The sequence below is a fragment of the Triturus cristatus genome, chromosome 4_1 (genome assembly GCF_964204655.1).
Source record: "Triturus cristatus chromosome 4_1, aTriCri1.1, whole genome shotgun sequence".
Taxonomy (NCBI): Eukaryota; Metazoa; Chordata; class Amphibia; order Caudata; family Salamandridae; genus Triturus; species Triturus cristatus.
In genome coordinates, this window is record NC_140585.1 from 1,077,479,980 (window position 1) to 1,077,505,735 (window position 25,756).

Below are 25,756 nucleotides of genomic sequence, written 5' to 3' on the forward strand. Positions count from 1 at the left end.
GCTCTGAGCCCTCTCTCTAAACATAGAGCTTTGAGTTGGATGGCTACTGCTGACCATCTTTTAACTGCGGGAAGATCCAACAGGGGGACACCCCATTTACTATCCTCCTCAGCAGCAAGAAATTGGTCCTCAGGGCCAAGTGGCTCAAATGTAGTATTAACATCACCTCCCACAATAATAGACAACTTAGTTGGAAGTGCTACAAGCTGTTGGTCGAGAACAGTGATTACATCAGATAGATGACCCCCAGCCATCCCTCTAGCATAGATGTTGAAGATTGCCACACCATGGCCAGATGCCCATGTAATATTCACTGACAAAATGTCATTTGATAGGGTGCTCTGTTGCTTAATTTTGCAGCATAATGATTGACGGATCCAAATTATCAGGCCCCCTGATGGTCGACCTTTAGTTTTTTTAATGGCGGGTGTTTGAAAATTAAGGAACCCCAGGCGATGTACTGGGACCAATGACCAGGATTCCTGGAAGAGGACGATGTCAAACTGGTCTACAAAGCTACACCATTCAGGAAAGAAAGGTCAACCCTGCCTCAACTGCTAAAAAGCTGGAAGGGTCTTGTGTTGGTAATAAACTTTGAACCTCACCCTCCGTCCCATTCTCATACTCAATGTTAATACATGATCTACCAGGTGGCTCTATTAATGATACCTCAGATCCTAAACTATCACATTCTAACGGGCTAGAGCATATCGATTTGTCTGGGACGATTTTCTCGGACTGTCTCTCTGAGAGGTTAGATGCTCCCCTCATTTTAGATCGAGGGATAAGATCAACGTTTGATATAGATAATCTCTGCGCTGTGAAAACACACAGTCTATCAAACTTGTCTTTGTTTTTATTCTCCAATCTATCATCCCTTTCAAGTCAATCACATTCGTTCAGATCAGACAGGACCCCAAACCTATTTTCCAAACTAATACTCCAATTACTGTTTAAGACACTCCTACCCCATTTATTAAAAACTGGAATCCGCCTTGATCTTGCTCTCATCGGATTCGCTTCGCTGCCTCCCATACGATAGAAATATTCTAGCGTTAGTGGGATTATAGCGGTACACCTACGTTGTGGGGGAAATATGTTGGTCATGACATTGGGAAGAACACCTGGGTTTGAAAAATTAAGAACTATACAGTCTCCCGCAAATTTTTTCGGGTTGTTCCCTAACCATGCTACTCTTCTTGCCATGATAATTTCCCCTGCTAGTTGTTGTTCACCCCAAGGAGACATCTTCATATTATTTAACATCCAATGCAACGATTTACTAATCAAAGCGGATGTAGATTCCACTTTTCCAGGTAACAGGGTGGGTACGTCAGCAAGGACTAATACAAGGGGGGAAGCCTCAACGATACATTGGAATGGGTCTCTCTCTTGGAGTAGTGTAGTAAGTCTTGGTGGGAGATCTTCATTAGCCATATTCTGATGGTCCTTATCTACTATAGGTTGAATAGAGGGAGGATTAGCTGTCACTATTTCTTCAGCCCCTTCCCCACACCCAGGGAGCGCCACATTTGGTGCGGGTCTGCTTGGCACCGGTGTTGAAGTGCTACCCACCTCCTCCACTGTCTTGTTTATAAGAACACTCAGTCTTGTTACCTCTGCCATAAGCAGATCAATTTTAGCCACCAATGGTTTGATAATACACTTGATCTTTGAATCGATCATGCTAGCTATTTTTATGGTTAGCTCTTCCTCGTTCTCTTTATTATCGTATAACCCATTTGCCTCGTTCTTGTCCAGGCTTTTGGATGCAGGGTTTATCTTTTTTCTACCTAAACGAGACCCACCACTTTTGCACTGTACTTTTCTACATGCTCTGACTGCTCTAGTCACAGGTAAGGGGACTGGAGACGGGGATTTCTCTACTTCAATGTCTGAAACTACATCTGTTTCAAGATTAATTTGCAGGTTGGTGATAGAAGACACACTTTGTTCGAAGGTATCACTAGCCAGAACCTCTACATCAGCAACGACACTACTTTTGACTTGCAATGAGGGTTCTGGCGAGGGTTCTGACAAGGATCTCATCGTAGGGAGGATGGAAGAGCAACTCAACCCTAATGACGCCCTCCTATCATTGTTAATTTTACTTACAACCTGCACCAAATAATTGTCCATGGTGTTAGACACAGAGGAGACCTTTAGTTTAGACATACCTCGTAATATAATATAACAATACCACACTATTACTTTACACTAAACACTGAATGTCCCGTCCGTAGATAACAGTTGACGTATAGGCAATTGAGATTGTCCACATATATTTTGCACTAATACAACGCTATGTGGGTTAAGGAGATAGCACTCGAATTCCAACAGTACCTTTGTATCTGTGGCCTTAACGATGACGGATCCTCGTGGCAAATATAAGGGGGGTGGCCCGTCCCGTCCTCACACGTCCTCGGACGGCCACAGACGGCCCGCCCTTTGTCCGGGCTTCGTCCGGCATGTCCCGTGCGCGTTCCGCGCAGCGGATTTAGTCAGAATTATAAGGGGGCGTGAACCAATAGAAAGGTAAGCGGGTGGGAAGCCAGCTGGTGTAGCGCACGGACTCCTGGGAATTGGAGTCCCGTGCAAAGGCCCTTCACCCGACAGCAGCAGCTCAGGCAGAAACAAAGTGAACACAGCCCCTCCTGGGACAGCGGCAACTAGAAGCACAAGTAAGCAACCAGCAGTAATGCGGGACCCGCGCCAGCGGGTTCCGCGAGGTCTTTTGAGCAAACGAATGCAATTTGTGACAGGTGAGCGGGTGGGAAGCCAGCTGGTGTAGCGCACGGACTCCTGGGAATTGGGTCCCGTGCAAAGGCCCTTCACCCGACAGCAGCAGCTCAGGCAGAAACAAAGTGAACACAGCCCCTCCTGGGACAGCAGCAACTAGAAGCACAAGTAAGCAACCAGCAGCGATGCGGGACCTGCGCCAGCGGGTTCCGCAAGGTCTTTTGAGCAAACAAATGCAATTTGTGACAGGTGAGCGGGTGGGAAGCCAGCTGGGGTAGTGCACGGACTCCTGGGAATTGGAGTCCCGTGCAAAGGCCCTTCACCTGACAGCAGCAGCTCAGGCAGAAACAAAGTGAACACAGCCCCTCCTGGGACAGCGGCAACTAGAAGCACAAGTAAGCAACCAGCAGCAATGCGGGACCCGCGCCAGCGGGTTCCTCGAGGTCTTTTGAGCAAACAAATGCAATTTGTGACAGGTGAGCGGGTGGGAAGCCAGCTGGTGTAGCGCACGGACTCCTGGGAATTGGAGTCCCGTGCAAAGGCCCTTCACCCGACAGCAGCAGCTCAGGCAGAAACAAAGTGAACACAGCCCCTCCTGGGACAGCGGCAACTAGAAGCACAAGTAAGCAACCAGCAGCGATGCGGGACCCGCGCCAGCGGGTTCCGCGAGGTCTTTTGAGCAAACAAATGCAATTTGTGACAGGTGAGCGGGTGGGAAGCCAGCTGGTGTAGCGCACGGACTCCTGGGAATTGGAGTCCCATGCAAAGGCCCTTCACCCGACAGCAGCAGCTCAGGCAGAAACAAAGTGAACACAGCCCCTCCTGGGACAGCGGCAACTAGAAGCACAAGTAAGCAACCAGCAGCGAAGCGGGACCCGCGCCAGCGGGTTCCGCGAAGTCTTTTGAGCAAACAAATGCAATTTGTGACAGGTGAGCGGGTGGGAAGCCAGCTGGTGTAGCGCACGGACTCCTGGGAATTGGAGTCCCGTGCAAAGGCCCTTCACCCGACAGCAGCAGCTCAGGCAGAAACAAAGTGAACACAGCCCCTCCTGGGACAGCGGCAACTAGAAGCACAAGTAAGCAACCAGCAGCGATGCGGGACCCGCGCCAGCGGGTTCCGCGAGGTCTTTTGAGCAAACTAATGCAATTTGTGACAGGTGAGCGGGTGGGAAGCCAGCTGGTGCAGCGCACGGACTCCTGGGAATTGGAGTCCCGTGCAAAGGCCCTTCACCCGACAGCAGAAACAAAGTGAACACAGCCCCTCCTGGGACAGCGGCAACTAGAAGCACAAGTAAGCAACCAGCAGCAATGCGGGACCCAAATTGTGCTTGCCTCATGAATATTGATGAGGCATGCAATTTGCAACCCCATTGGGAATCGCTAACAGTGTCTGTGGCACTGTTGTACAATGCATTTTGCGAGTCACAAAGTGACGCAATTTGCGAGTCGCAAAATGTAAGGGTCATACATCTGGCCCTAGGTCAATAATGGTGAGCATGTTCAGGTCCCTCAATACGATTCTCCATGTACAGCTTGTGAGGGAACACCTGTCCCCGTGTGTGACTCTGAAAATCACTCCAATGGTGTATCACTGAACAATTGATGGCGATCATGTTCAGGCCCCTCAGTGTGCCCGTCATTATGTGTCTGAGTGGTGGTGGGCAAACCCATGCCCCTGTGATTGACTGTAGCTACGTCACTGTGCCATTGCCTCCATTGGTATGTCAATAAGTCAGTGGCGTTTAAACCTTTTTATTTTATTTAAGTCTTTAAACCAAATGCATTACAACAATAAAACAACAGCTGTATCTCCATACAGAATACAATCATTAGCAAGGAATCAACCCATTGTTAAATAAATTCATAACACAATTATACTGCTGGTCATATGTGGCATACATATCAAAAGCAACTTACAGTAAGGACACACAGTGCAGTACTGCAAGGGCCATAAAGAATTCATATGAACAATTACAGAATCAAAATACAATAAAAATAAGTGGAAGGGAGACACTAAGGTAGGAGGGAAAACGCACTCGGACAAGGATAGGGGGTCCCAGAGTCATAATAAATGTGTCTGTGAGTTCATGGGGCTGAATTGGATGGTTGTGTTAAAAGGTAAGTTTGAACAGGGCCCCAAATAGTTTTGGGCCGACTAGAAGGGGGCAGCATGAAGTAATATACATCCAAATGCTATTGACAGTAGGCCAAATCTACTAAACAATATCAAATAGAGGGTGCCCACCTCATACCCACACGCAGGCCACTTGGCGTTTAGCAAGTAGCAGTGCTAAGGCAATATACTTTTTGTTATCATCAGGCAATTCTGTCTGGGGGCATAAAAGTTTCAATCCAGGAGATAAGTGCAATTGGATCTGTAACATGTCTGAGAGGGTGGAGAAGACAGCAGACCAGTAGGTCGCAATGTGGGTGGGGGGTGCAACCAAGCCAAATGCATAAAAAGTCTGCCCCTCAACCACGCATCTGATGCATTTATCATGGGCACAAAGTATATATTTATAATGTTTGGATAGGGTGTAGCAGATTTGATGTATGAAACAGAAGTGTGTAACACATAGTTTGTCATCAGGAGAAAGGAACTGAGTCAGACTGCATATGCCCACCCACTCTATGTCAGTGACAAATTTGCCTCCCAACGAAACCTAGCAGGGTGGGAGCCCATCTGCAATTCAGATTGTGCAGAAGGATAGAGGTGAGATAAGAGGTGCCTCGAGGAAGACGCCATGAAATAGAGGATATAGGTTTTGTACCCTAGAGGTGCCACAGGGAAATCAGGACAGTGTTACCGAAGACGTGCTCTGATGCGAAAAAAATCAAAGAGATCTGGCTAGTCTAGCGCTATACTAGCTTCAGTTGTGAGGTGCTCACAAAATTGCACATTGAGGAAGAAACCACTCATCTCAGCTATACACCATCGCATCACTCGTTGGGCAACCAGTCCCTCCTGCAATAAAAAAGAGTGGGAAATGCAAGACCTTTTGTGCAGGAGACCAAGTTTAGCCTGGAGTCGGACACAAGCCTGTTGTATACATGCTGCTGTGTCAGTTTTGCAGCATGATTGGCATGAAGTTTGGCTAGTAAGAGGTGGGGTAGGGTAGGATACACTTGGTCTTGTTCAGGAGCTTAGTGTGCCAGGTAGGGGGACGTTGCAACCAATAGTAGGCAAAGTAGGACTAAGAACAGAAGTAGTAAAGTTCAAATTCAGGGGCCGCAATGCCACCTCGAACATACAGTAAGGTTATAGCTTTCCAGTAGAGTCGAGGTTGACCTCCCAGCCCAAGCAAGTCATACCATAAGGGGGTGTAGGGTACAGAAAAAGTTTCCAGGGGGAGTATAGGTATGTTTAACAAAATATAGAGTAGCTGCAGAAGTATGACATTTTTCATTATGGCGATGCGTCCAATCATTGATAGGGGTAATTTAATCCAGCTATGAATCTGTTCTTTCAATTTATGTATTGCTGCTCCATAATTCTTAAGTAAAACATTTTATTTGCTTGCACTGACTCAGATCCACAAGTATTTCAGAGAGTCAGTTAGCAATCATAAAGGCAACAAAATCAGGCAATGTTTAGCGGCAGGGCTGGGAGGGAAATGTAGGATTTGGTCCAATTGATATCTATACTGGCTACCAACGAGAACAGGGACAATTCTCATATAACAGGGTCGATTTCTTCCTCTGGGATACTAAAATAAAGGGTGATATCATCCACATATAGAAAGTTCACATATTGCGTTGCAAAAAAGCCAGGCCCCTACGCCCATGTAATTTTTGTATGGCTGAGACCAGTGGCTCAGTCTCCAAAGGGTAAAGCAAAGTCAATAAAGGGCATCCCTGGTGAGTATCTCTGCCGCTGAGAATGGGGTTCAACAATAGACCATTCACCCAGATCTGAGTTAGAGGCATAGAGTAAAGTAGCCAGATCAATTGCAGAAAAGGATCAGTGATCCCAATTCTTCAGAAAACCGCAAACAAAATGGCCACTCTAGCGACGTAAAGCTTCAGTGGCATCAAGATAGACAGCCACAGCCTTATCCTCAGGTTTCATTTGGAACAAAAGGGTAAAAAGCATCTGAAGGTTGTGGGAAGTGAAGCGGTTTGAGATAAAGCCAGCCTGGTCTGGCAAGACTAAGTCAGGGAGCAACAAGATCAATCGGTTAGCCAGTAACTTGGCAAATATTTTAGCATCAGTGTTGATTAGGGAAAGAGGGTGGAAGGATTATATAGAATTTGGTGGCTTGTCAGGCTTTAAAAGCATGATGAGGATTTTTTCATAAAAGGACAGGGCAGGGTGCCTCTTCATATACTTGCAACAGACAAGGAGAAAAAAGCGCAGAATACACCTTGTTAAACTCAGAGGGGAGGACACCACTCCCTGGAATTTGTACTGGAGTAGTTCACTTATTACTGCTGTTATTTCACCCAGGGTCAGCTGCTCTGCTAGAAAGGCACATTGAGGTCCTTCAGGCAATGCCAGAGTTAAGCACTCAAATTAAGCAGTATAGTCCTCTGCATCATATGAATGATGAAGGAATGTACAAACGTGTATCATAGTTCGCAGATTTGGCCAGTATATCTTCAGCATCAAATATCAGAGTACCGTCTCCTCAAATCAATGGAGTAATGGCCTGGGCAGCGATTTCATTGATGGACTAAAGTCCATCTTGTACTATCAGAGTCCCTTTACGCATGCGTCATGGAGGAGCAAGACAGATGCTTGCTTTGAATGTCCACCAATTCATGATATTCAGTTAAAAGAGAGTGGACCTTAGCTATTAGATACGGATGGTATGTTGCCTAAATGTCACGCTCCAGTTGGCTAAGTCACTCTTCCATTAAGTCCAATTGATGCTTTAATGTTTTCCAAATTGAAAATTGTATGTACAGCTTAAAGGGTTTCCAAACCATGATCACTGAGTCAACTGACCCCTCATTTGTCACAAAAAAGTCAGTAATGTCTTGGTGTATATCCGAAAGACGGGATCCAACAACACCTGAAGGGAAAGCTTCCAGGAGAAAGCTGTGTGTTTGCAGGTAGGGAAAACAAGGGTACGTAGGACGGGAGAGTGATCAGAAAGATTCCGCAGCAGGTGTTCTACACATGTGGCCCAGCTGCAAATATCAGGGGTTCCCAAACAGAAATTAGGCCTAGCCCAAGATTTGTGGACAGTAGCTAAGTGTGTACCCTTCATACTCACAGAATGGTGGGCCCTCTAGATATCTATTAGGTCATTGGTTTTCAAACGGTGCAGCAGCAGAGGTACGGTGTGTATGGGAGGCTGGGTTAGAGCAACTACCATAACTAATTAAGATGAGATTAAGATTACCACCCCAAAGCAGTGCTTTCAGGTTGACAAGAACAAATCCGAGTCATCCGTTTTTGGCCCACAAGTATTGATGGTGGTGAGGTGTTTCCTCTCTATTGTTAACTGCAGGATAACAAACCTCGCATGGGGATCAGTAATTTCTGCCAGCAGACATACCGTCAGGCCCTTCTTGATCAATAAAAACACCACCCTAGCATATGTCGAACAAGTGGCAATTAGTCTGTGAGACACCCAGTTATTACCGAACAGTATGTCTGCTGAGTGCTTTAGACGCGTCTCCTGCAAGGGATCAAAATTAATATTATGACGAGACAGATACAACAGTACATATCACTTTTTTGGAGGGTCAGTAAGGCCATGCACATTCACGGAGATGAAATTAAGGTCAGATATCATAAAGGTTTTATGCACCATGTTACGCAAGACATGGTGCTGGGAGTGTAAGCGATGGGAAGACAAGCGACCAACAAAATCCTGTCAGTTGTAGAACAACCAAAAGCAGGATCATACACAATAATTCCTTGGGTAGTAAGAGAGCAGCAGCTAATACAATGAACAGCAGAGTAAATAGAACAACCCCCCCACCCACCACCCACACCGATTACCACACACTACAGTAAAAGCCCTCTTAACAGGAATTATACCAGTAATAAAGTAACTAGGTTAAACCACAACTCGTTGAAAAGACCAATAGGAAAAATGTGAAGTGCATTGGGGTGAGCTCAATACAGTCAATCACCCACCCACATAATAGAGGAAGAGGGCTATTCACCATAATATAACATTGAATACTTGAGAGCGATGCCCAGGAGGCAAAGACCATCCATACACTAGGATCCAAGAGCACACCACTGGCACGTATCCATCAACACAGGCATAGATAAAAAACAGCAAGAAGCAGACAGCTGTCCAGGTCACATGGAAACAATACAGAAAAAGAACATTAAACCTAAGGGGCTGTGAAATAGCGCCTTCCCAGTGAAGAAGAGGATAGAAATGGCTGGGCCGAAGGCAGTCAAGTGTCAGGACCCATAACATATGAGATGTCAGTGTTACTGCTGGGGTGGAAGACTGTGTATTGCAACAGCGGTGAGGACGCCCTCAAGGGTGCCCTTGCTGTTATGTAGATCCTCAGAAGGAGATGTAAAGACAGTCGCCTTGCCATTCAATTTGCAGCAGAGGCACACAGGGTACAACATGTTTTGAGGTTCATTATGTTCACGTAAAAGTGCCTTCACCTTCTGAAAAGGTCACAGGTCCTCCTGCACCTACAAAGTAATATCATGGAAAATGGAAACCTTGTACAGAAGGGACCCTTTTTCTCAAGCCAAGCATAGCAGGGTGCCCAGTCCTGATAATTTACAAGCCTGGTGATGATGGGGCTTGGGGGGCATCTGGCACAGAACATGGACCTAGAGAGTGATGAGCCCGCTCCACCAGGAAGCATTTGGAAAAAGAGTCAGCCTCAAACAGGTCACACAGCAATTTCTCCGCAAAAGCCTACATCTACCTGGTGTTGCAAGACTATGGGATACCCAACAGATGCAGATTATTTCACCTATAGCGGGTCTCCAAGTCCTCATTCTTAGTTGCTACATTGAGGAGTTCAGTACAAAGCTTTTGATAGTTGAGGGTGAATGTATCCAGGGTGGAAATATGCTGTTTCTACATCAGTGGTCTGCGTTTCTTGTTTCACAAGACGAGTTTCCAGTTTATCCAGATGTTCTGTTAAGTGCTCAGTTTTGGAATCAATACGTTGAAGGCCGGTGTTCATTTGCAGCAACAATGCATGAGTGTGCCGCTCCACGGAAATGCTGACATTATTCCACAACATCTCCTTCTCATCCACTGTCTTTCGGGTCTTATCCTTATGGGCCCAAAACCCAATCTTGTGTTGTTTTTGATCCATTTTGCCCATGAAGGCAGAGGAAAAGGAGAGCTGCAGTAACGATCAAGGCAGGGCCCACTATGCAAATGAGTCCACACACAGCCAGTAGAACACTGCAATTGCAATGGGCGATATGTCAGCCAAGGACGACAATCAGCAACCACTGGTGGCGGAGGGGGGGGGGCAAAGGCAGCAGCAGGACACCGTAATACATTAGTTACCAGACAGTGCCACTCAGGGCCAATCCAGACTGGTTTCTACCAAGTAGGTCAGTTATAGCAAGTGAATAGGAAGCACAGAAACAGGATACACATCACTCCCGTTGGAATACTCAGAGCAGCACAGCCTGCAATTTGCCAGAGGTCCCGGTAATAGGAAGATAAGAATTCAGGGTTGGCCAAAGTACCCACAACAGGATTCAGTAACCACACTCTCACTAAACCAGAACGGCAGTCAATGTAGAGGGTAGTAGGTGTAGGCCATGCCAACTCTTCCAGTCCGAGACCAGGGCCCATGCCTCCACAGCCATGTAGCACAGAAATGTAAGGCCAGTGTCTAGGAATCACTGACTCATGGATCCAGCGCCAGCTCACCTGGTTCGGTTGAGACCCAGGCCCATTTCAGTCCCCGCAAGCCTCCCCCACACAGAGCACCAGAGCAGGCCACACCAAGGCCCCATTCCAGGCCAGCCTCCCCACTGTGGGCTGCCCCGCACCCTACCTCACAGGCCCCCCATCAGAAAGAATGCAGTGCACCAGATGTAAATCATGGCAGAGGGAGCGGACTCCTAGATTGAACCCTTACCTGCCTACACCCCCACCACTGCCTACGTGGTAGCCATTTGACAACGTGGTCATGTCTCCCACCCCAGCTTCACTCCGACAGGGCTTGCAGAGCAGTTTGGCATGTCTTCAAGTGAGACAGCCCATGGATGTCATTTGAGGCTAGTTAGGGGTCGTAGCAGCGACCTCTAACTTGCTCCCCTGCTACTCCTGGCACTTCCCTTGTGACCACTGGCCTCAGAGGAGGCACATGTTTTACCCCTCTGAGGCCAGGGGTGCAAAGGAAGTGCAAGGAGTAGCAGGGAGCGAGTTAGAGGTCTCAGTTGCGACCGATAACTAGCCTAAGATGACTTCCATGGGCAGACCCATGCCAGATCTCAGAGACAGCCACACCATCAGGAAACACGTAGGTCACCAGCCACGAGGCCCACAAATATCTCCTTCTGGGGCAATGGTGGCATCCATGGCTCAGCAGGAACAGCTTCTTCAACCTTGGGTGAGTCCCACCTGCTCCTTGAACACCCAGGCTGCAATAACTCTGGTGATTAGCCCCTGAGATGGATGGATGTGATTGGATTGAGTGAGTCGGGAGTGGAGCTCCCTGTTCAGGCATCCATCTTGGCCACACATCCCCAGTGATGGTTAGCATATTTAGATACCTCAATACACCTGAATGTGTTTCTGAATGTAAACTACTGACGGCTTTACCCCAAAGCAACAAAAGCATGCTTCCTATAATGCTAATTGGATGGCAATTCTTTGAACTGTTGCTACTGTAGGCCTAAACAAATTTTCCTCTGCAAGCTAAAAAGGCAAAACACAACTTTTGTTACCCTCCCGTATATGAATTGGAATGAAATTTCTGAGAGGTCATCGTAGGCCCGCCCCTTTCTCTACCACTGTGCACACTACTGGTTGGGGAATGAATTCCCCTTTGCTGCTGAGGGTCCTTGGGGGACAACAAGCCCTCCTGTTACCTCCAGTAAGTCCCTCATGGGTGGGCATTGCTCCTCCATGCCTTCTGGTCACCTCCGAGTGAGGCATAGAGTCTCCCTCTCTGCTTACAGGTTCTCCTCTTCAAGGTTTCCACCCTTAGATTCCAACAGACTCTTGATCAGGCTTCTCCAGTGGCTTCTTCTTTAAAGTCCACCATTGTGGTTTACGTCAGTTTCTGACATCACTTCACACCCATACACCCTTCTTCTCTGGTGTAGGTATCCTGGTTCCTGGGACATCCATAGGTGGTGTGAGTCTCCAACCTTCTTTCTTCCATGGGGCTTCTTCGGAGTCCACTGGGAAGGGTCCTTCTTCTTGAAACCTACAACGGTGACTTTAACGTTGACTTCTATTGGGCACGTGGCTATGTTTCCACTCTGCACACAGCCTCTGTGGGGTTCCTGGGTGCTAACATTGGGTGGATCCTTGTGTCCCCAGTTCCTTGGAGTCTCCTGGTCCAAGTCCCGACTTCGTTTGAAGTTCACATTCCACTTTTTAGCATATGGTTTGGTCTCGCCCTGTTGACCACTGTATTTTGTGCTACTTACCGTATTTACAATTGAAGTACTGACCCTCATGCAAAAAATGTTTTTTTTTTATTTTGCCACAAATTTGTAGATGATCCACAAATTTGGAGCAGATTTAATGAGAAGCTCCAGCTCAAGTGTATCTTTTTTTTAAACAGCAGTTAACCAGGGCCAGGGGTCAATGGTAGTTTTTATTTTGAGGAGCCACATGTGGCCTCTCTCCCGGGTATCTGAGAAGCCCCAGGGACTAATCCCTGTGGTAAAAAAAGAAGGGTGTATGGAGAGAAGCACCCCTCTGGGAGTCTAATTTGGCCAAGGGACCCCATTCCCCATGCAGGCCCCCTCCCCTTTTGATTAGCATACAGCCTGGGTATTCGGATTCCTGTGGCCTATGAAGGCTCAGGCCACCCTCCAAATGTTTAGCTCAAATAGGCCCCAGAGGATGAGGACTAAAAAGGCACAGGAAGAGGGGCCCCATGGCCCTCTCCCCCTTTTAATTACATTTTGCCTCAGGATAGGGTCCCCGGGGCCTAATGAGGCTTGGGAAGGAAGGGCTGCGTGCACATGGCCTGTAAGTTCAAGTTTCCTGTCAGGGCTGCAGCACTTATGTTGCCACCCTAGACGTGACAATGATACTGATGTTTGATTTAATTGACTTCTTTCTCAAAATGGTCATTAACTATAAGTGCACTTGATTTTTTCAAGTAAGGTAATTTCCTTAGAACTGTTCTTCTTACAAAAACATTGCCTGCTGAGCTTTACTTGATTACACTGCCATTATCAACAGTTATTAGAGTTCATTATTCAAAATCATAGTAAGAATTCATGGATTTAAATGGTTACCTCCCAAAAACTGCATTTTCATACAAACATCAATTAGTGCTTTTCAGTAACCTGGCCAATGCATCACATCTACTTTGCTTTTAATTGTGCTCATTACGTTGCTGCTTTTTTCTTAAAAAATAAACGAGTTATGGCATTTTAAGGTATTTTAGTGTTACCAGTAATTCTTTTAGGAGCTTCTATTCATGTTCCGCAAACAGTTTTCACTGAAGGAGGCCTTGCTTCTTGTCTGGGGTTCTTCATAGAAACCTGTGTTTACTTTTAGCTGCAGAATGGTTTGACTGTGTGGCCACAGTTCCCACCATCACCGACGCCGCCCTCCTCATGGGTTAATATCCGATTTTCAAAACTAAATCGAACACTAAATGTTAGCAAAATATACTTAGTGCCAGAGGTGTAGAAATGGTGTCCTGGGTACAAATGCCAGCAGTGAAAAGGCCCCCAACACACTTTGGTAATAAATATGGTAATCGATGCGCCAGTGCCGATGGCAAACCGAAAATTACCATACTTAGGTGCCCCTGCACCTGTGCATAGTAAACAGATAATTTAATGACAAGATTCAGGCTTTGAAGGTGATGTATCTGACGTTGACCTGGCCATAGTGTCTTTTAGAGGCCTTAGTACATAGTGTAACCTTGTATTTCCCTTATAGGCCTGTATTCGGGGAGTATTTACCCTGTAGGCCTCTCATCAGGGAATATGCACTGGTAAACAAAGGCCACAGCCCCATTGACAGGCAGCACACATTTCCTTTAAAGTATGAAAAGACAACATGGCAGAGAGTTTACAACCCCATTGTGGTGTTTCACCTGTCAGGCTAGCCATAACTTCTGATTATATGTCAGAGAACAAAGTTTAAATTCAGGCCAAAGTTCACTTCTTATAAACTATGTAGGAAATCCCCATGGACTCAATAAACAGATAAGAGGTGCACTCTTCGGTATGAGCACGCTTCTTTTAACTAGAGTGCACAGCAAGCCCAACAGTCATGCCTAAACAGTAGTTGCGTGACAGGTGGAGCTAGCTTTCTTATATCAAAGATGCAAGAGAAGTGTATCATGTGTCCCTTAATCAAAAGCGAAAATGCCAAGAAATCTTCACTAAACCGTAGACGCAGGGCAAGAAAAGCAAGGTTCTCTGAGCCATGGGTTCAGGAATGATAGAACAAGCCTACATGACGTAGCTAGAGTACTCATCTCTAAATCATAAGTGCAGGCCAAGTTCACCAAGCTTCCTTAAGCCATGGAACAGGACAGGTAAAATAAGGTTCGCTGAACCATGGGTGCAGAACAAGTAGAGTCATTTCCCCAAGTCAAAGGGTCACAAGATGTAGAAAAATCATTTCTAGACAATAAGTGTGTGAGAAGTAAAGCAAAGATGCCTAAGCTACTAGCAACCTTAAGTCATGGGTACAGGACGAGTGCAGCAAATGTTCCTGGACCATAGATGCAAGACAGGGAGAGATAACTTCCTAAAGCGTAGGTGCAGGTCAAAAATAGCAAGGTTGTCACCAGCATAGACACAGGCCTAGTTTTCAGTTCCCTGATGCATAACATTATCAAGTTTGTTGTGCACTCAATGGTGACATTTCTATACCTTATGTGTGCCACCTTGAGTGGCACTATATCACGAACTGAGCAAACCAACTGGGTCTGTTTTATTGTTAATTAATGACAGAATTTAGCAAAATTGTACACTACTGAGATCTTTCCTAATGCTAATATTTACTTCCAAATCAAATTCTTCCATCACCTTCGAATTCTATTCAGTCTCCCTTCACAAAAGCACTTTCTTTTATCATACAAGCACTCTACTCACCACACCTTTCTGGCACATTCTCTCATACTTATTCCTCGTGCTATTAACTCCATTCCTGCTCAAGTAATCTGCTTGTCCCATCCCATCTTTCAGAAAACCCCCCTCCAGTGCACACAGGCACTGCCGAAGGTTATTTCTCCCTTGCCCAGCCCTCAAGCGCTCTATTAAGTTTTTTTAGATACTCTCTTCTCTATCTCTGTCATCCACGAGGTCCTCATTGCTTCTTCTCTGCACAATAATTATCTGTCTTATCCATCTCCAAGTAATCTCTTCCATTCTGATTATGGGGAATCCTATCAGCCATCTCCAGGCAGGCACTCTTTCGTCTCCAGGCTTCTTAGGCACTCTCTTTCCACCACACCCCTCGCATACCCTTGGACGGAGTGGGCTCTATGAGCACTCACTGTAGTAAAAACGAATACAGACACCATGTCCTGCTTATTCTGATCCACACTCCAGATTCATTTGCGAATCCTGCTGTACTTTTCTCTCCTGATAGCACAGCTGCCACACATAGCTTAAGGCTTCCAGGGAATTTGTAGCATCAGCCATCTGCATGGCTTGGCATCACTCGCGAGGGCACAGAAGTAGCGGTGACCCCCATTAAGAACCAGATTTTAGAAGGACTCAGGCACCATCACGGCAGACGGTGACACTTACGTGGTACTTCATGCAAACTTCGCAGCGCGTGATTTGGCAGACAGCGCGACGCAAAGCCTGGAGTTGTCTGAAAAAGAATTCAAAGAACCTAGTGCTGTGCCGTCCGGCCCCGCGAGCCACTCCACGTCCCCCTCTCCAGACCGCTGCCCGCGTCGCAGCTCTACTGCACGTGCCGCGAGTTAACCGCCTTTTTCTGTGCACTTGCAGGCGGACTAATATTTCTACAAAGGATATTTGAAAATTATTTCATAGGATGGAACATTTAAAAATATCTCAGAAAATATAGTGTTACAAATGCACAGTAGCAATTATAATATTGTGATTATTGATCAGTCGCTAGTTTAGGAGTGAAAACGAAAACAAAATGAACCATCTGCGCTGTGCCACATAATTCTGTTTCTTGTGGTAAGGAAAGAGTTCTTTCTTTAATTTAAGGTATGCGAATCTATCTGTTTAACCAAAACACAACCCCCAAGCATGTTCAGATCTAAGAAACCAAGGGTCGCGTTCCTTGCTAAATGACAGTTTTATGTACATCGACGTCACGTTCAAATATAAAGAAGTCCAGTTGTGAAATATTTCAGAACTTGCGAAAGGTGATTTAAAAACAATTGCACTCCCACTGCTGTCATTTGGACAATGCATCTTATCCAATGCACTAGCTTTAGTTATCAAATGCATACACAAGGCTGCTTTTATCTTGGAGCACGGTTACCATGGCAACATCTTTCTACTTTCAAGAGATAATTACAACTATGCCGGTACCCATTCAAGCCTACAGTGTCCATAAGAGAACAATGTCAGTCATCATTCCCCTTTCTTGCTCAGTTATTCCTCACTGGGGGATCGTTTCTTAAAGAAAGTCGAACATGGGAAATGGGTACTCTGATCTTAGACACTGTGGAAATACACAAATGTGAACCTGGGTCACAAAATGTACAGAATGCAGGAAGGAACCTCTGCTAAGCAAATGTTAAGCATATTATAGTGCACGAGTCACCCACATTCCTGGAGCACACTTGTTTTACCTAACCAAAGATTACATATGCATGGGGTTATGGAATTAACATTTCTAGTGTATTTTTAATTTCGTTTTATTTTTCATGGAAGTAATATACAATGAAAAGATTTTCTTTCACACTCACTGTTTCTTACAATGAGAATAGTGGTTCCGCACCTACCTCAGTTGGACCATTTCAGCATGAAGTAGTGGTACATAAAAGTGTGTGCCAAATCATTATAGAGATGAAAATGCATTAAAGTTTCAGTATCCAAAATTTCATAATAGTCCTGTTTATGCACTGCTGAGAGAAACACATTTCAACCACAAAACTATTTACCTTGCGCTCGCAGCCTCGCCAACTCGGCGAAGCTGCGAGCGCAAGGTAAATAGTTTTATTTATTTACTTACTTTACTCCTGGCCGTCGTATGTCCAACTTCACTACCCCCACACGCTGCCCCTCCCCCGCCCACCGCCCCGCAGCACTCCCTCTGCGAGCCGCCACTGTTTGGGACCTTGTATGTATTTAGCTATGCAGCACATTAGCCTGGGTCCTGAAACAGCTACTGTTCTTTAACATGGAGGGAAAGTAAGCACCAAACTGCGTGACACACAATGTATGGGAACACATGGAGAGAAATATTGCCTTTCAGTAGGAAATGTATAGTCCAAAGCTCTGTTTTTAGTATGAAATCAGGCCTTCGATGGTCATCTCAATGAAAATACAAGAGTTGAAAAAAATATGATTGTCTACAGGTGCTTGTGGAAGAAAATTTCTATGGAATGGAATATAGAGAATGCTAAAGTGGTTATGCTATTTAACTGACCTCTGTTGGTCGTTTTCTATCAGGAAAGTTAAATAGAGGCAGTTGCCAGAAAAAGAAAAAAAAGAAAGTCCCTCAGCAGAAAGCAATTCTGGTATTTTACTGACCTCTACTGGTTGCTTTCTGTCAAGAAAATTAAATAGAGGCAGTTGAACAGAAAAAAAAGTCCCTATGCCGGAGCAGACAAGTACTAGGGCTGATATCCAGGGTCCACAAATTACATACACATATAAGTATATACTAAAGTATATACAAGAGGTCTCGAATGCTTGACCCAAAAATGCTCATCACCCCACTTACTTTTTTTCATGTTGCTCACAGATTGTAATGCTCCTTATAAATATAAATGTATATCCAAGCATAAGTGCTTCAGTAAGTGAGGGAAGTGAAGTAAATTTATAGTGTGCACAGAACGTGTGCATTGAGGAAAATATATATCAGATAGAAAACGAAATTCAAAATGTGAAATTCCACTAATTACCTAAACCTCTGTGTACTATATGTAGTGCATTCGAGAGGCACACAGAGTTAGGAAAGCATATTTAACTCTGCAGTGTTGGTGAATACCCTTTGTGCACATTGTCTACATGTGCAAATTCCACATAATATGTGGATAGTAGGTGAATAAGTCCATCACTTGTATATCGCGATTTTATGTAGCCATAACCTGTGTCTACCTTCTTTCTAAATCAAGGCCAATAATTTTATTAAAACAAATTATATGGGTATTATATAATTGTATTAAACCTAAGCTAGCTTCGAAGAAAAAGAATGTGTAAGAGGAGTCCTGTGGAAAAACACATATAGTGGTAGAAATAGAAGTAATACAAAACACAGTGACCATGGCTTGTTGTGGCAGTTGTATTTTTTGCTAATTATCTGGAAAACAATGGTTTACGGCCATGACCAGTGTATGGTGAATTTGTCAACTAAACTAAGAAGAAGTCCCTTACGGCCACATACAGTGCATGATTGACTATTGAGTTAAAAGTCTCCAATGATGCTTGAATCTATGGTCTCTCTTCGATGACACAATGTCCTGTACTCAAAAGTCATTCTCCTTCAGCTGTGCCCTGGGTAAGAAAGACTCAGAAAGACTTGTCCTTCCCAGTGATTATTTTGTAAAGACTCAGTGTGGGGTGGCACATTTCTTAAGAGCCCACTGCCAGTGCTACAGAATGCTTGAGTTGCAAAACAAAGCTGTCTAGTCTTGCCCATATTTGATGCTACTTTCATCATCACCCTACACTTTCTCTTTCTAGCTCGCTCTTCTACATTCTTTTCCATCCATGCTTTCTCCCTTCTTCTTTCCCTTTTCCTTGCTCCTGGTCAAAGTTTGATGATACAAAAATAGTCTCAGTCTTCCAAAATGAGTAATAGGGATCAATCTCTGCAACTAACAGCAGAAATTAAAGACAGTCAGCTGCATTCATTTACAGCTGACCCAAAAAACTAAAGTCAACTACAGATATTTGTAGCTATTGCCTGTGTGTGGTATTACTAACATTAGCTAAGATTGGTTATGTCTACTATCTACATTCCGAAAACAATGACAATGGTGCCATGCAAACTGGAATCTGCATATAGTGGATCAAGAAAAAAAAATCCTACCATGGTCATTTGGTTACTTAGGAGCATGGCCATTTAGCTACCGAATGAGATTGGAGCATTTGTTAAGGCTGGGGTGAGAACATATTTCAAATAATATTCACAATCCTTGTCAGGGTGAACCACTAAGTGGTCTGATTCACAAAGGTAAACTTACCCTTTTAGGTAAGTTTACTCTTTATTGTTAATCACAAATTATGATTTAATAGATACTTTCCTCTTTCAGGGCAGAAAACTTCCCAAAAAATAGGACAGACCTATCTTTTTATGTGTTGAATTCTCCACCCCAACTTCATACCTGGTGGACAGTTTACCTTTTGACTTGGACACTTTTATGGAGAAAAAGTTATCATCGACAATTCGTTGATGAAGGCGAGAAAGTTTAAAGCTGGACAAATTCTGATATCTGGGCCTCAAAGGTGATTAGATGCTGCTCGGCATCATTGCTGATGAAGCCCTCGAAGTTCAGACTTAAAAACGTTTTGCTGAGTCATATCTCCTTCAGTGGTGCAAACCAGCAAGCTGAGGCCAACCGACCATTCCATGTCCACTGCTACAGCTTGTTTTTGGGGAGTTTGATATAATGCAAACTCGACCCAAAGGTATCAGAGCGCTTTACATGAGCACCAGGTGCATTACAGATGGGCTGATTTACTTTGTTAGGCACAGGGAGATTAAGTGATTTGGCCCAAATCAGTGTGTTGAGCATCCCTGCTGAGACTCAAACCCGGTTCCCCAGCTGCGAGGTTGACCGCTCTACCCATTAGGCTACATCCTTTTCCCCTTCAATGGTGATCCGGATCTCCATCAGTTCTCCTGGCAAAACGTTTCTTAGGTTCACTTCTTCCAGTTTGTGGACAGGAGGAGTACACTCTAACATTAGCCAAGGGTCCAGAACCTGGGAGCCCCACTTGGGAGGTAGGACTCATTCCAACAAACACCAACAGCAGCGTTGAGGGCAGGTCCAGTTTGATCTGGTCAGCTGAGCAGTTGAGGGAGAAAGACCTCTGGAAGTTTGTTGTGTTCCTGTAACTCACTTAGGTGGTCAGCCAATTGAGAATCCCTTCTTGGGTCCTGAGTTCAAGGCAAGCAGCTCCAGTCTTCTTTTGGATTTTCCAGACAGCAGAGCAGGACAGGCCCTTTTATGAATTTTTACAGGTCCCGAGGGTTTCAAGGAGGGGTCTGTGGGGTCCACGTTATGGCTAGTGCAAGCCTGTGAGCGAAGGGTAAGCCTTTGGCACCTCCTAAAACAGTCTGGTCAGTTCCTCACATTCTACAGGGTTTGGTGCCAGCCGGACTAGAGAGACATAAGGGTGGCAGGCCTAGGTGTGAACCTTATCTTCCAGAGACAAGGAATGCATTATTTAAAGATCAGGAGGGGATAGGCACAGTCCTCCGAGCCATCAAGACAAGGGGGGGGAGGTCCCCCTCCTCACACTGGAGCCCTTTGTTCACTGTGTGGCAGCAATACACATCTCACAGGGGAGCCATCAAGGGTCAGGTGACAGGTGGATACCAGGAGGAAAACCTTTTAGTTTTGGACAGGAAAATAAAAATAATATAGAATCGGACTTGACAAATAAGTTGGATTTTAAAATACTATTAAAATGAGTCCTTAAGCCATTTTTCGAGCTATTTCCAAACTGAATTTAGCACAAGTAAATGGTGATAGTGTACAGCAGTCTTAACCTATGGGAGAGCCATCCTTGCCTTATTGGAAAACACATTTGGAGGTTTTTCACTACCAGGACATATAAAACATTAAATATACTTGTCCTAATTTCTAAATACCATACACCCTGCCGTATGGGCTTTTAAGGCCTACATTTGGGATGAATTCTAAGTATTATAAAGGAAGGTTTAGCCCTGGCAAAGGCTTTGTTTTACTAAGTCTAAATGGCAGTTTAAAACTGCAAACTCAGGCTGCGGTGGCAGGTCTGGGGACATGCTTTGCAGTGCTACTGCTGTGGATTGCACAATGAGGGCTGTAGCATACCGGTAGCATTTAATCTGGAAGCCCTTGGTGCAGGTGCATCCATATACTAGGGACTTATAAGCAAATTAAATGGGCCAATCAGGTGTATATCAACTTTACCATGTTTGAAATGTAGAGAGCACAAGCACTTTCCCAAAAAAAGGCTTCACAAAATAAGGCAACATTTGAGGGAATATCACATAAAAGATGGTCCTTTCCATCTGCTTCTAAATAGCTGCTTGTAAGATAAATACAAACAGCTCAATATAAGGTGGCCTAGAGCTACACCTAGCCTTCTGCACCAAAGGGGCAAGTCCAGAAAACACAGAGCAAATCTGCTTGCAGAAAAAGTCCTAATTCGCACACTAGTCAGGAATATGTCAACTTCCCTTACTTTTAACTGAACTCTATGTTGGGTTTAAAGACTGAGGGCCCGATTATGACTACGGCAGTAGCCGCATTGGTGGTGAGGGCACCGCCTCACCAACATTGTGACCGCCCTATTACAACTTGGGTGGTCGGACTGCCATTGCACCGCCACCCTGGAGGTGGTGCGGCGGTTTTGAGGCTGCAATATGCTTGTTGGGACAGCCGTGGTCTCAAGCATATTACGAGTTTCTTCTCTGCCGATGTTTTCATTGTAGTTCCTACTCTAAGAAAAACATGGCAGCGAGGAAACAAAGTGGGCCTCCTCTTGTCTCAAGGCCATGGGGTGCTGAAGGGGGCACATGTTGTGCCCCCTTGTGTGCATGCACCTCAGTACCTGCATGGCATGGACTGCCCCGGTCCTTGACGTACAGGTACTACCTTTGACATTCGAATTGTGGTGCCTATTTTATAGACACCACCGTGGGACTGCCAAAGAACCACCCACCAGTGGTTGTAAAAGTCATAATCTGGTGAGTGGTATTCACACAGGTTTGGTGGTGAGGGAGTGTGGTGGTGGTAGGCAATCCCGCTCCTACACTTTAATCTCGTAATCGGGCACTGTGTCACTAGAGGGCATGACTGGGTGCAACATGTATTTGATGTAATCCTCCGTGAGATTTGAATAAATATTCTTACATTATTATGACGTCTATGTTTGTAGCTCTGTTCTGGCAAATATTATGGGAGTAGTTCCATCCTCAGTCCATGCTTGAAGGGCAACTTTCATTAACAATGGTATCTTTCAGTCCTGACATGGAATTAGTGAATAGGAATTTGCACCCAAATCCAAGTGGTTTTATTGTGCTATCGGAGTGTCCTAGAAAACGTTAGAAGTTCTATGAAATTAAAGTGTATGGATTTTTAAATTCCTGGTCCACAAGCATATTGGAGAATAACACATTCGATTTCCTTTGCCTGCTTCACTATTGTAGCTTTTTCTAAGAATGCAGACATTAACATACAGCATATGTTTCTATAAGGTGACACTTTACTTTTGTACAAAGGAACTTCAGGAAAGATATTACAATGTATGTATGTCCAGCAAGCACAAAATGCAACATTTTATTCAAATTGTATGTGTTGATAATGGATTTCACATTATTTATCCTTGCTTTCTATTTATCCCTTCATACCTAAGGCACATTCAGTTCTGCAGATCCTTCCTTAACATTAACTGCAAAGAGAAATTGATTTTTCTAAGGATGTGCCAAATGTATTCCTATAATCAAACACATTTGAAGAACAGAGAATCTACTCTGTTCTAGTGAATCACTGGCACTCCCCTTGTGTTTGTTTCCTTTGGAGAAGTAGAACGTGAACAATAGTCATGCATGTCAGCAGATGACTCAGCAGTTCTAGTGGGGAATAGTGAATATTATAAAAGGACTACATGACTACCGTCTCGGTATCCAGTCATGCTGATGAAACATTGTTAGACAACAGCGCTTGTCTGACTCATATTGTGGAACTCTACAGATTTTAAATAACTCGATTAACTCATTCATACCTGCAAAGCGTATATTCTGACAGAAATGAATCAGTAGAGGGCTGTCAATGACCATTTGTGAACAACTGCTACAGTGCCACTGTAAGAAATGGGGTTGTTGGTTGACGGGGATGCGATCCCTAGTCAAGCAGAAACCAAAATCCTTATCAGGTTGGGGCACAAGCCAATCCTAAATTAACCTGTGCTCAACCCCTTATGTAGCTTGGCACAGAGCAGTCAGGCTTAAAAGGATCCCACACCAAGTTAGAAAAATAGAGTGAATTGTAACAAATAAAACAAGTTCAAAATGCCAAATACCCAATCAGTAGAACCCAAGATGTGCAATTTTAAAGATTTTAGTGAAAATAGCACGTAAAAGCACCAAGTGCCAACTGTGGATAAATGTTGCGGGTATGCTACAAGGACCCAAGTAGGCCTGATGAATGAAATACTTTACATCCTGGTTTGGGGAGCCGCGTGTGAATCTGCATCAAAGATGTGTTGCGCACCTGAAGTGATGTGTCGGTCCCAAGGTGTAGCAAGGGTGTGATGACTGGTCCTGCATCATCGCCGAGGATCCCATTGACCAGGTCTTGAGAAGCGGAGACCGGCATCAAGGATGCATCGTGCAGCCAGGGTGATTCATCGTTTCTAAGGAGCTGCGAGGCGGAGTCCGGCATCATCGTCGAGGATGCACCAAATACATATTACACAGCAGCAGTTCAGAAGAGACTTTAGAGGTGATGCTGGTCTTTGGGACGGGTCTAATCCATGCAGCACTGACGATGCATAGCTTCTTCTCAGGGTTGTAGTGTGCAGCAGAGGAGATGTGTTGGTTTCTACTGGATTCACAGAGGCTGGCTAAGCACCTTAAGCCCACTTTGAAGTGTTCATGACTGAGGTGGCATCACTTGGCAGAGTAGACTAACAGATGACAGACTCCAGGTGCTGGGTTCACGGTTGTTAGGCTCAAGTAACGAAGCCAGCCAACTATCCCTTGGAGTCACTCTGGAATCCTGGGTTCATTAGATGCAAGTCAAGTCCTCCTAATCCAATCAAGAGGGAAGCACAACAGGGTAGCAGTCCTTCAAACCAGCAATCCAGCAGAGTGGTAGTCAGTTCAGTAACACAGCAGTTCTTCTTCCTGGCAGTGTATCCATAGGCCCAGAAGTGAACTGAAGAGGTGGTGCTTGAGGTCCAGTATGTATACCCTGTTGTGCCAGTGAAGTGTGGAGAAGCATCTAGAGGCATTTATTTTAAGTGCACAGGTGCCCTTCCTTCAGCCTAACTACAGGGAATATGCAACCCTTTGTGTGAAGGGAGGACACAGCCTAATAAAGCCTATGTGGTATTAGGCATATCTCCTCCTTCCCATTCTGCCAGTGATGGCCCTTCCAGGCTCACCTAAGCTCTCCATTGTATGTGGCTTTTCCGGAGGAATGCACAATCCCCAACTGTTAACTATGTCCAGTCATGTGAACAGAGAAGGCTGCAGCCAGTAAACATCTAAGGCAGGGAAATGCAAACTTTCTAAAAGTGGCATTTTTAAAATTGTGATAAAAAATCCTGCTTCACCATCAGTTAGGACTTTTCCTTACAATTCCAAACACATCAAACATGAGCTGGGTACCTGCTTCCATTTGGAAATTACAGTTTATTAAATTTAATCGGTTAACTCCAATGTTTTCCTATGGGAGAGGTAGGCCTTACAGTAGTGAAAAAGGAGTTTAAGAGTTTTTCACTTCTGGGACAAGTAAAACGTAAAAGTACATGTCCTACATATTAAATACATTGCACCCTGCCATCTACAGGTGACTTTTATGTATAAAAAATGAAGGTTTTGGCCTGGCAAAAGGTTTACTTTGCCTGGTGGAAATGACAGTTTAAAACTGCACACACACAGGCAGCAATTACAGACCTAAGACATGTTTAAAGGTCAACTTAAGTGGGTGGCGAAATCAGTGCGACGTCCCACTAGTAGCATTTAGTTTGCAGGCCCTGGGCACAGGTAGTGCCACTTTACTAGGAACGTACAAGCAAATAAATATGCCGATAGGGTATAAGCTAATTCTACCATGTTTTAGGGAGAGAGCATATGCACGTTAGCACTGGTTAGCAGTGGTAAAGTGCGCAAAGTAAGTTAACAAAACGGGTTCAGAAAACAGGAGGGGGAAGGCAAGACATTTAGTGATGATCTTGCAGAAAGGACCAAGTACAACAGTCATATCTGTGCATATAATATTGTACAGGTTTTCACTCACCTATATGACAAGAGTACATAAAGCATGGCACAAAGTCACCCTATGCCCCTAAGTAGTTTTGAACAGAGCACTCCAAATTTGTACGTGTTGATTGCCGGGACAGGACGTTAGCATACCATCTCAGTGTACTATTAGAATTTCAACATTAAAGACACAGTGGCAAGTGTAGGCAGTATACCAGGTCGGCATCTTCCAAGAAAAGGTTACCGACAGAGATTAACTTTGGTTTGAGTATGATTGTCACTCTAATAGAATAGACTTTGAAAAGAGGAATGTTGTTACTTTAACTTGTTGGCTACTGGTAGTGCATAATCTAGCACGTCATCAGATAATTCAGAGGTTTTCTTGTGAACAGAATGCACCACAGTCACCTGCCAGTCTCAAGCTGTAGGGAATTCACATCTTCATTGTCATATTAATTCCAGTGTGAATCGCAAGAAAGGAGCAGCATGTCTGTCTCCTGCCATCACCCGCACTGCTCTTGAATCTGTTGTATGCTCTGCTGCTGTGCCAATAACAGGCTTTATACAATAATACAAGGAAATCATATCCTTCATAATCCTGTTCT